The 13,007-nt window shown below is 45.0% G+C and overlaps 1 protein-coding gene across 3 annotated transcripts in view; it reads right to left on the reverse strand.

Annotated features, from left to right (window-relative positions):
- The window catches only part of LOC146808613 (NACHT, LRR and PYD domains-containing protein 3-like), an 879,818-nt gene that overhangs the window by 853,509 nt on the left and 13,302 nt on the right, over positions 1 to 13,007 (reverse strand). The window lies entirely within an intron of this gene.

Here is a 13,007-nt window from a genome sequence, read left to right on the forward strand (position 1 = left end):
TGATTGATTGATTGGTTAGCTAACCTCTATGTTTTCAATATTGTACGTTTTCTGTAAGCAGCGCAGCACCCAACCTGTGCTACGCTGATTACTAAAACCATATAATATTAAAAAAATAGAGTTTGGTGAGCCACGCCACAGAAAAGAAAGGCGCGACTAGGCAAACTCTATTTTTTCCATATTGTAACTTTTTCGTAAGCCGTACAGCACACCCATGCCGCCTGATCCACAATGACTACTAAATCATATAATATTGAAAAAATAGAGTTTGGCGAGCCACGTTGAAGAAAAGAAAGGCTCGCCCGCTATTATTAAAGATGAAGACATGCCTCGCTGCTTACAAAGCAGGCAAGCTTATCATGCCTGCAAAGTCATGAATAAAATAGTGCTCACAGATTGTAAAGAAGACATACTTAGTAACAACACATGTAACAGGGACAGTCCTCATGAGAGGTTACAAAAGGAGAAAAGGCTGTACTAAGGAGGAACTACTAAGCCAATTTACGAATTAAAAGCCAGCATTTACAAAGAGGATCTAATAGAAAATTTAGGAGGGAAATGGGTGGAGATTCGAGTCCATGCCTGAATACAGCATGTCTTGAAGAGACAGCGCAAGGGCTGCCTAGGCAAGACTTGAAAACCATAGAGAACACCCTTTGTCCAGGAGTATGCACACACATTACGTGTGGCGCAAAGTGTAGTGGCATTAAGTGCAGTGGCACAGAGTAGAATGTTTCAGAGTAGATTTAAGTGGCTGAGGTGAAGTGGTGCAGGGTAGAGTGTTATAGAGTAGTGACGTAGAGCACAGTGTTGCAGAGTGGAGTGGCCTAGACTCAAGTGGTGTGCATTGCAACTGCGAAGAATACAGTGTTGCTTAGGAGAGTGGAGTTGAGTGCACTGGCACACAGTAGAGTGATGCAGAGCAGAGAGGCAGAGTGAAGTGTTGTAGAGCGCTGTATCATAGTGCAGTAGTGCACAGTAGATTAGAGTGGCATAGATTGCCTCAGCATAGAGTCCCTTAGAGTAGTGCAGAGTGGCATAGAGTTCAGTGGCAGACATTGCAGTGCTGCACAATAGAGTGGCATAGAGTGCAGTGGTGCTGAGTGGCATAGAGTGCAGTGGCAGACAATGGTGTTATAGCAAACAAATGATGGACGGAATGCTGACAATGCAAACATTCCCCGCCAGTCAAAAGATCTGGGTTAAATCCATCATTCTTTTGCCCACTATGCCACCCCAGTTTGGACCAGCCATATGCAAATCAGTCTTGACACTGTACCCCATGGGAACAGTCCAGACCGAACTGCCAGGCCAGGTCCTCCCTGGACCGGAAACAAGCATCCTGGGACCGGTTTCAGGGTATGTTACCCTTCTTCAGCCAGGCTTGCTTGAATCCAGTGGCACAGTGAGCAAGGGATCCACGTCTGGTCATACCAATCCCACTTAGGGCAAAAAGAGTTACAGCAAATAAATGACGGACCGAATGCTGACAATGCAAACATTCTCCCCCAGTCAAAAGATCTGGGTTAAATCCATCGTTCTTTTGCCCACTATGCCACCCCAGTTTGGACCAGCCAAGTCCAGGGAGGACCTGGCTTGGCAGTTCGGGCAGGACTGTTTCCACAAGGAACAGGGTCAAGACTGATTTGCATATGGCTGGGTCCAAACTGGGGTGGTGTGGTGAGCAAAAGAATGATGGATTTAACCCACATCCTTGTGACGGGGGTGAATGTTTGCATTGTCCAGCATTCCGTCCATCAATTGTTTCTTTTGCATAATTTGCCCTAAGTGGGAAGGGTATGCCCAGACGCGGGTCCCTTGTTCACTACACCACTGGATTCAAGCTAGCCTGGCTGATGACGGGTGATGCCCAGAAATCGGCCCCAGGATGCTTGTTTCCGGTCCAGGAAGGACCTGGCTTGGCAGTTCGTGCTGGACTGTTCCCACAAGGAACAGGGTCAAGACTAATTTGAATATGGCTGGGTCCAAACTGGGGTGGGGTGGTGAGCAAAAGAATGATGGGGAGATGCAGAAGGCTTTCCGCGTCTCTCCCTGACCCACCCCCCCTCCCGTCCATGTGTGACGTCTGCGTGCCGCGAGGCGCTCTGACCTCACAATTTTTCCCACCGGAGCCACGACAGCCACGGGTAAGGCCTCTCTTGACTTGTTTGAAAGGGGCGAGTCTCCTCTTTCAAACGAGGCCTTCCTGAAACGGTTTACTGGCTGCTGCGATCCATGGCAGGTCGGCCCTCAAGGGAATTGGCCACCCCCTGGGGGCATATATTTAATTGAACAAACATTGGCTTTCCCTCGGTGGGCGTGAGTGTCACCCCAAGAAGAAAAAAAGTAATTTTTAAAACAAATGGCAGTAATATTGACAGGGGGTTGAGCCTCCTTCTCTGTGTCTGACCCCTGGGTGGCAATTATTTTTAACAGATGTGTGCTTTCCCTGGGGGCCTCAATTGGCCCCTAGGGACACCACACACATAAAAAATAGAGCGAAAGAGAGATCTTGGTATCCTGCACTTCCCTTCACTAGAGCCACCGCCGTAAAAGAGGAACATAGAAAGGCAGCACCATACAGTTAGAGCGCACTCCAGGTATGTAGCTTCTTTGAAAAATGTTATTCTTCTTTCATTGTTTTTTTTCATTTTTAATAGGGTGCATAGTGCCGGTGTATCTGGATAAACAGACCTATGCATTTCGGCCAGAGGCCTGCGTCCGGCACAAATAAAATAAAAATGATACCTCACTTGTGTGGGTGTCCAATGCAGAATGTCCTAAAACTTATTTTTTTTTTTAAATATAGCGCTTAGAGTTCACTGGGCTATCCCCTCAATCCCTATATTTTTGGCCCTTCCCAGTCTCTGGCCCTTGGCCCACCCACACAAGTGAGGTACTATTTTACTCGGGAGACCGAGGGGAATGACGGGTGGTAGGACATTTGTTCCGGCACAGTGATTCCACAGACAAATTTGAGGCAAATTTGATTTTTTTCAGCTAAATATGAGGTGTGCAGGGGATTCTGTGTAGGAAAACGTTGGGGGATCCTTCCAAGCCATACCTCCCGGGACTCCGTTTGTCTAGTTTTCAGAAATGTCTAGGTTTGGTAGGTGTCCCTAGATTGCCGCCGATCGGGAGCCGAAAACCGAGGTGACCCCCTTGCAAAAACATGTTCTTCTGTGATTGGTAATTTTGATGTCTCTTCAATACCTTTTGGGCCCTTCCCTGCCGTGGGTACTTGGCCCACCCATATAAGTGAGGCACCATTTTTATTGGGAGACCCAGGGGGAACGCTGGGTGGTGTGAAATTTCTGTCAGACCAGTGATCCCATAACTTTCCCACACAGAAATGAAAGAAACATTAGATTTTTTCACATACATTTGAGGTTTGCAGGGGATTCTGGGTAGGAAAACGTTGCTGGGCCCACGCAAGTCATACCTTCCTGGACTCCCCCAGGTTTCTAGTTTTCAGAAATGTCTGGGTTTGGTAGACTTCCCCAGATCGCCGCCGAGCCCGGGGCCAAAAATACAGGTGGCCCCCTTGGAAAACTAGGTTGTTTTGTGTTTGGTAATTTTGATGTCTCCACAATAGATTTTGGGCCCTTCCCTGCTGTAGGCACATTGCAATAAAAGGGTCAGTTTTCACTCGAAAAATGTGATGTGCCCAAATTGCATTTTGGGCCTTTTCCTGTTGAGGGCACCAGACCTACCCACACTAGTGAGGTACCATTTTATTTTCATTGGGTGTCAGAGACATGAGGGCCTTCTGGAAAGTCGTCAACACGGGTAGTTCTGAGATCAAAACATCGATAGAGCCAAACCTGGAGGCAGACGTCTGGCGGGACCCCTTTGAGTCCCTCTATTCAAGGGGGGAGATACTGGATAATTCGGCCGCCAAGGGCTGTTCTACAGGGGCAGACCATTCGCTTCCACCCAAGCACACTAATGGAATCGAAGATGACACCCCCACCATACCTTAAACGAGATAACTGGTGCTCTCTCTAAAATAGCTCCGGGCAAAGCCCCCAGACTAGATAAGATCCCTGGAGATCTGTTTCGCAGTGAACCGACTGTTTGGACGCCATACCTTTGGGTGTTGTTTAATGCCATACTCCAAGGTATGGAGATCCCTGCCAGCTGGGCTGGGGCTGAAATAATCCTCATCTACAAAGAGGGCTCCCCGTTACTGCCAACAAACTACAGGCTGATTAGCCTCATAGATATCACGCAAAAAATCTTTGCTCATGCTCCGGTTGCAGAGCTGGATAGAGGAACACCAGATACTCACCCCCCTACAGGCAGGGTTTAGAGAAAAAATGTCCACATTGGACCAAATCCTCAGGCTACAAATATTACATTGGAAGATCGTGTGTCTGGAGAGTGGCAGCCTCTACCTAATATTTGTAGACCTGAGGTCAGCATTCGATCTGGTCCCAAGAGAAAAGCTGTGGGCATTCCTCCACGAGATGGGGGTCCCAAGCTATAGAGCGGTTGCATGAGGGAAATTATGCTCAAATAAGATTCGGCAAGGAAGGAAATCTCACGGCCCCCATCCCTGTAAACAGAGTTGTCCGACAGGGATGTGTGCTTGCTCCTACCCTCTTTAGCCTCTATATAAATGGCTTAGTTGACTTTCTACTCACAGAAAAAGACCTAGATGTTCCCAATTTGGCATCACGTAAAATACCAGCAATGATGTTTGCCGACGATACCCTCCTCGCATCTAAATCACCCATGGGGATACAGAGGGTACTAAATAGATTTGATGCGTTTTGTAGGGAAAGAGGTCTCCAAAAGACCAAATTCATGGAATTCAATACCACCAAAAGTACCTGACCAAATCGATCTTTAAATGGTAAACACCTAGAGAGAGTGTCCTCCTTTGATTATCTCGGCATCACCATTACAGAGTCCAAGGACTGGGAGGCCCAAATGAAAAAATCAACCCTGAAATTGGCGCAATCTTCAGGGGGCCTAATGAAGGTCTTCCGAAGATCTAGCCACAAACCTGTGAGCCCTGCCATTGAAATATATAAGGTCCAAGCTAGGGGAGGGGCGTTGTACAGAGCAGAACTATGGGGACATCGTAGCTCTGAGAGCCTTACACAGACAGAAAACACCTTCCTTAGGCAACTGTTTAACCTCCCTTGGAGCACCCCTCTTACGCCGCTCCGATTAGACCTGGGCGTAAGGGCTATTGCTGACAAATCTAACCTTAGACCTCTTCTCTACTGGCGGCGCCTGTGGGTTACGCCAGAACTTGCAGAATATAGGGAGGAACTAAGAGAGGTGCTGAGTCTACCGGGGGCAGGCAAACTACCGTGGCTCTCGTTTATTCGACACATGTCAGCTAGCTTGAGACGGGGCGAACTCTGGGGTGACCCGGAGGTTGCCTGCGCCTCAATCTCTAGGAAATCACTAAGGGACTGTTATGGGGAGCTCAAACTAGCCCAACTCCAAAGCAACCTCTCAGTAACCAAGGATATGTACAGCCTTGAGCCGACACTGGACGACATCAAGCCAGCAACTGCAAGAAAGCTTTATTTGCAATTCAGACACGGGGTTCTGCCACTTCGTTCATTCACACACGCGTGGGGGGCTCGCAAATTTTAAGGTGCCCGGCATGTGATTGCCCGACAGAATCAGTCCCCCATGTGTTTTTTAGCTGCCCCAGTTACCATAAAGCAAGAAAACGATGGTTGGCACAGATCTGTAGAAACCTAGGTACCAATGATTGAGTATCCTAAAAGCCTCGGAGCAAACATGATACTAGTATCCCGATAGAAAATAAAAAGCCTGCTAATGAGTATACTATGTGGTGTACCCGCAGAGCACTCCTAAAATTACCTTAATAAGTAGGGCCCTTAGTTCTGCAAAAACGAAACGGGGTACTTCTAAGGGTCCCTTTTTATTATTGTTTAACTGATAATATTTTCATTGATGCACTTTACCTACATCAGGTATCTGCTGTGTATAGGCTAGCTGTACCTGAGATCTGCTTTTAGCAACTACGATACCGTTTTTAAAAATGGATTTGTTACCTATTCATTTAATTTGCACAACGCACTTTTAACCGTTTTATTGTATGTACCCAACCTTGCTCTTAATTCTAAATATATTCTTTTAAAGCGAATGAACCATATGTAATTTTAGATGTACTTTTAAGGTCAAACTGACCGAAATAAAGTTAACACTGAACTGAACTGAACATTGGGAGATTTAGGGGAATGCTGGGTCGGTGGAAGTTTGTGGATACACGCACATTCCAGAACTTTGCATTACAGAAACATGAGGAAAATGTGTTTTTTGACAAAGTTTGAGGTTTGCAAGGGATTCTGGGTAACAGAACCTGGTAAGACCCACAGACGTCACCTCATCCTGGATTCCCATGGATGTCTAGTGTTTAAAAATGTACAGGTTTGCTAGGTTACCCCAGGTGCCAGGTGAGCTAGGGCCCAAAAACCACAGCTAGGCACATTGCAAAACAAGGGTCAGTTTTCACTGTGAAAATGTGGTGAGTCCATGTTGCGTTTTGGGCTGTTTCCTGTCGTGGGCACTAGGCCTACCCACACAAGTGAGGTACCATTTTTAACAAAAGACTTAGGGCAACACAGAATAGTAGAACAAGTGTTTTTGCCAATTGACTTTCGATGCATTTCTGACTTCCAAATGTAAGACAGTGAGTAACAAAAGAAGTAATTTCGAAAAATGTCCTCTAATTCACATGCTGGTATAGGTATCCACATATACAGAGTTGTGCAAATAACCACTGCTTCTTAACTCCATATGTTGTTCCCATTTCGGAAATACATAGTTTTCCTCGATACCTATTTTTCACTCTTTATATTTTTCCAAGTGAATTGCTGTATACTCTGTACACAATGAAAAACCATCGCAAGGCACAACTCAGTTATTGACTCTGGGCACTTTGGGTTCTTAGTGAACCTACAAGCCCTATATATCCCCACAACCAGAAAGTTCCAGGGAACATAATGGTATATTGCCATACTCAGAAGAAGTTACAGTTGAAAATGCAGACACAAATGGCTGTGTTTTGCAACTCGTTTTGAATATGTTTTTATTTCAACTGTTACTTTCTATCGGAAAACCCTGAAGGATCTACACAAATGACCCCTTGCTGAATTCAAAATTCTGCCTACATTTCTGAAATGAATAGTTTTTCTAGATCCATTATTTGTTTCACGTCAATTTCTACCACTAACTGAAAGGAGGTTGAAAGCACAATAAATAGGAAAAATAGGCTATGTCCTACTAACAGCCAAAACTGTGTAGAAAAGTTTGGTTTTCTGACAAAAGTCTGCCTGTTCCTGAAAGCTGGGAAGATGGTGATTTTAGCACTGCAAATTCACTTTTTTCCAGTTATTCCACCAAAAAAACAAATTTATCTGTAATTTGACTAATTTCTCGGTCCCCTCAAGGAGAATTCACAAACCCTGAGTACCTTTAGAATCCCCAGGATGTTGGAAAAAAAGGACGCAATTTTTGCTCGGATAACTTATGTGGGGAAAAAGTTATGAAGCCCTAAGCTCAAAGAACCCCAAATAGCCAAAAAAGGGCTAAGCACTGGAGGGGAGGGGGAGAAGGCCCAGCAGTTAAGGGGTTAAAACACTCTTCATATGAAGTGCATTCCTAGAATGAAGGCAGCATACACAGTAACTCTCCAAGTAAATATTAGGGCTTGGGAAAGTGGTTACTCGTGTTTTTCCCTTCTTTAGGCAACATGTTATTTAACACAGCAGCGTGGATACAGAATGAAACAAATTGCTCTTTTTCATGCTAAGTAAAATAGATAAATACAATATTTTATATCCAAATTGTAGACAAGTATAGCTTATAAGAGTCATCTGAAACCATGGAGCACATTGTAGTGCGTCTTTTGCCTGTGCAGAAGGACTCCACGCAGTGTTGGGGAGGAACGTTGCTCCTAATAATTTGGAAGCCATTTGTGCAAGGGTGTGGTAAGAGGGGGTGGGAGGGTGAAAAATATTGATTTAGAGAACAGTCAACAAGTATTTTGTTTACGTTAGTTTATTAACCCCTTCAGTGCCCATGACGAGATGGTCTCGTCATGGGCAGCGGTTGCGCTGTGCCCATGACGAGACCATCTCGTCATGAACACCGCCCGCTAATGAAACGCCCGGCACAGGGCGTGGAAAGGGCGGGGCACTGAAGAGGTTAAGTAAAACTCCAGTTGTCATGTTTCTCTTTGAAATCACAAATATGCACATATATCGATCGAGTTGTTTTGAGTTAAATAAGTTGCATTTAATCAAGGAAAGAGAAAGAACGTATTTTCCGCACCATTTGCCCGATGGCTTTACTCCTCAAGGATGAAAATAAACTGTGGCGATAGCATATCAGCACGTTTATTTTGAAAGGAATATCTCCCACAATGCCATGCTGGCTACGAGTCTCTGCTGCAGCAGCTGTGAGAAAAGAGCCTCTCCTGCGTTGGAGAATATTAATGGCTGGTGGAAAAACAAGGCACAGCCTGCTGCCCCCTCCCAATGCTCTTTGGGGCCATCGCACATGTACTTGAGAGTTACAAAGAATAAAAGAAGTACATTTTAAACAAGTGTTAAAGGTGAAACTTAACTTATATATAAAATCATCTATGGGGAGTGAAGAATGGTAAGATAGGGGATCCTCTAAGGGCTGTTCGGCGTAGAGGGTTGGGGACTCGAGTCAAGCGACCAAAGAGCGGTCTCCCAGGGGACTGACTGATGTAGTGAAAAGGTTACTGAGGAAAACAGAAAGGTTAGGAAAGACAGCAAAAGGAAACTGCACCACACTTACGGTGCCGAACAGTAGAACAAAGTGTCGTCAACTGACAAACTCACTACGCCGATCCAAGCACCATAAGTGGCTCCACCATCTTCCAATCAATAGGTCTCACATTTGTTATTTTTAATAGAGTTATTGGCATTGTAATGATTTTTATTTTATTCATGCATTTGTTGTGTAGTGGTTGCATGCATGGCTCTTTGCAATGCCAGTGCTCCACCCACCTGTCAAATCTCTTCTCTTCCAAAGACACTTTTTCCAAAATGTTGTGTGTGTACTAGCTACATGGTTTGCGGCTGAGTGGTCTTCAGTGTGGCCTTCAGCCTCACGGTGGCAGGCACAAGCAGGCATCAGAAGATCGCAGCAAGCAATTATTCAATTATGAGCTCAGGGTCAGTCTCAGTGTCTCAGACCCAGCGGCCACCTCACGTGCAGTTTTGATTGCGCATGATAATACCACTGAGCCACACCCTAAGGCTGAAGACCATGCAGATGCAACATGTTGCCAGTATGCACGCAACATTTAATTTATGAGGCGAGGCAGCAACGCTGGTGATAGTAACTTTAACACTACGTCCCAGATTGATGTCACGGACCCTGCTGTTATGGAGTGTAGTACTGTGTGTGCTGAGGGGACCCCTGGAGTGCAGGGGGCCCCCTGCAATGCAGGGGCTGCGGGGGCCATTGTTACGCCCATGTACTGGAGTCAGGGCAATTATGTGTTTCCCCTGTGCTGCACTGGAGTCAGGGCAATTATGCATTTACCTGTGCTAGTGCTTTCACTACAGCAATTTGTACTGGTGTTGGTATCTTTTACGTAGATGCAAAACGCATTTCAGTGTTTGTGTACAAATGTGACATGTATGCTATGGGTACAGTTTTGCCTTTATTGAAGGTCATGTAGGTGTACCCTAACAGACCTGCGAGTACACGGACCACCAAATTAGTGTTATTTACACGTGTGTGTAATTGTTTGGAAGCTATCATGTCCGCTTGTACAGAACAGAGAATTTCTGTGTTCCTGTGTCCAATGCTGGACTGAGAAATCAGGTCTTTTTAGGTCATTGAAAGATGTAACCCTTTCAGCGTAATCCAAAATTTATGTTCTGCGAAAACATAGGAATCCTAAAATGGATTGTAAACATTTCAGAGTCTTTGGAGATTGCAGCAGCGCACATTTTTCTAAAAAATTAGCTGCCAGGCTTTTCCCTTCACTTGATAGCTCATATCTCAAAAATAGGACATTGAGGTGGGCAATTACTGATTTTTAAAATTTTAATTTGTAGTCCAATTTGGCGAACCATAGAATTATGTTGTTCACCCTGTTCAAGTGTTCCAATAACTCATCGTCCTTCAGATAAATATAATCTACGTAGGACAATGCGTCCTCATCACAGAATTGGTGTTGAGTGCCTAGAGCCGAGAATGCTGTCAAATATCGGCTTCCAGGCACTATATTTTGGAAGAAAAACCCATTCACGATATATACTATACTGCAAATGTTCAAGTGCATGTGTTCAAATGCCTGGAGTCTAAAACTAGACGGTATGAATGGTCATGTTTCATCATGGGAAACAAAGGATTATTCATGGAAGAGGAGCAGTTTTCAATCACACCTTGGTACTCAAGTTGATCTAAGATCTACCTGACTTTTTTCTTTGTGTAATGTTTTATTTAGTACTGTCTGTGTGGAGTAGGAGTGGATTTTAATGGGATTCCATGGTGAGGTGATTCAGCATCCCACCCTACATGATTGAGGTATAGTGCAGAAGATGGCGCCAACTCTTGCATGTATGAACTTTCAAGTGACTCTGGAACGGGGTCCTAGAAAGCTGGTAAAACTACATCTTCCCCCCTTACGGCACTCCATAACAAACTCAGGCAGCCAATCTCTTTCAGCTAAAAGGATGTCGTATCCATATGTCAGGTTCTCCCAAAAAGAGACCTTTTACTTTCCTGGGTATTTCCTCCTCCATTTGGAGTGTAATATTGTATATCCAATGTGGGACACACACCTTTGTATCAGGTGTTTCCACCGTGATATGTTCGTTTAACGCTACTGTCACCAGAAATTCCATCAGGTTTTGGCAAACTATTGTTACTTCCGTGCTGTCTAACATCGTCCGAGCCCATTCCCTGTTCAGAAGCGGAGTCCTCAGTATCCTGGGCATTTCTTATTTTAAGTCCAGCTTCCTTCTTCTTTTCAAATTGAGATTTAGTTTTGAGTTTATCTTCTTGTTTAATAATCTAGTCTGAAGTGCGATGTGTCTCTTTTTTCGGCTTGACTCGCTCTTTTGATCTGTGTTCTAACCGTCGTTTCCGCTCTGTGTATTTTGATGAACTCTGAAAGGAATGAAAGGAACGTGTATCAGTATCCTGATACCTGTCAAGTTTTTTAATATATCACGGTTTGTAAGATAGTTTCTTTTTTCAGAGGGCTCCTGTTGAGGAGACCCACCCTGTGATCATGATGCATTCTGTTTATTATTTTTTGATTGTTTGTTATCCCATTTCTATTTAGAGGACTCTGGTTCTTTCAAGGAAAAACCCTCTACCTTCTCTTCTAGAACTTCTGCCCTTATCATTCTAAATGACATCATAGTGTCATCATTACAGCTTTGAGCTATCCTTTTCAGCATTACTTTTCACTTGTGGTTTCCCAGGTCTGGCCCCCAAGTTATATCTACCCAGCGAAGCACAGGTTTCTTCAAAATTCTTATGCTGCTGACTCTCCTTTTATGTTGCTTAACATAATTGCTGATACCTGGGCAAAATTGTACATCAGTTTCTTCCCCAGGTCCAGAGCAGGTTCTGACACATACTCATACTGTATTTGTTTCAATACATCTGATAAAACTGCTATTGAGTGGGTACCTTGAGTTCTGGTAGAACAGCAGGAAAAACTGTACCCCAAGTGGTACAATCCTCTATCGGGGGAGCCATTCCGGTTGGCTAGCAATTTGTTAGTATTCTTTGTTTCTTCTGTGGGCCCGTATGGGGAAACTGCTTCAAACTGTGCTATTTTCCGGGCCGATAGTTGGTGTAGTCAATTGAAGTTGACCAGCTTTAGCAACCCGCACAAATTGTAAGTGTTCGCATTATGAATTGTGTAAGGATTCTCTATAGTTTTACTACGTCCCTGTAAAGTGTATGCAATTTGCTTCTGACAATGTATCAATGTAGGGATTCGGAGCGTGTAAGCAGCTAGGACCGGCAAGGTCACTCCTTCTCTGCTGAGCAGCCCGAGTCTCACATTTGTTTTGGTGTGGGAGAGGTCGCCTTTCATCCAATTAATATGCTCCTGGTACATTAATGGGACTTAATTTAACAGATTACCTGCATATTTGTGCTTGATTTATAGACTTGTGTTTTTATTTAGTGTTAGTGTTAGCATACCAGCATTTCTTGCCCTTACCGGTCTTGCTGGCTTCACTGTTGTCACTGCAGGGCGTCACTGTTTTTATTGCGCCATTTTCATCTGTCCACTCTCTCTCACTAGTCTCTCTTGGTAAGCGGTGACTCGTCCCCGTTCCGCCACAGCTTGTGCAGCTTGAGCGGAGGGACGTGATCTGGTCTCACTTCACTTCCAGTGTGTCTACCGGAAATAAACGTTAGCATCCCAGCTGTTGTAAATACGCTTTCCTCCCCTCCTACCTACTTAGGGCAGGATGGGGCACGGACACGCGCAGTGGACTCCTCGCTGAAGGTCAGACCAATGGCCTCAGCCATTTGTTCTAACACCTTTTAACTTAACAGATTGCCAGCATATTTGTGCTCGATTTTTAGACTAGTGTTTTTATTTAGTGTTAGCATACCAGCATTTCTTGCACTTACCAGTCTTGCTGGCTTCACTGTTGTCACTGCAGGGTGTCACTTTTTTATTGCGCCATTTTAATCTTTCCACTCTCTCTCACTAGTCTCTCTTGGTAAGCGGTGACTTGTCTCCATTCCGCCACAGCTTGTGCCGCTTGAGCAGAGGGACGTGATCTGGTCTCCCTTCACTTCCGGTGTATCTACCGGACATAAATGTTAGCATCCCAGCTGTTGTAATTACGCTTTCCTCCCCTTCTACCTACTTAAGGCAAGAAGGGGGCGCGGACGTGCGCAGCGGCACACCAAAGGCAAGCTCATCTGCGCCTGTCCGCACCAGACCGCCGCAAGCCACCAGGACCCCTGCCCGTTTCTCTAAAATTACAGGT

The sequence above is a fragment of the Triturus cristatus genome, chromosome 8, assembly GCF_964204655.1.
Source record: "Triturus cristatus chromosome 8, aTriCri1.1, whole genome shotgun sequence".
Taxonomy (NCBI): domain Eukaryota; kingdom Metazoa; phylum Chordata; class Amphibia; order Caudata; family Salamandridae; genus Triturus; species Triturus cristatus.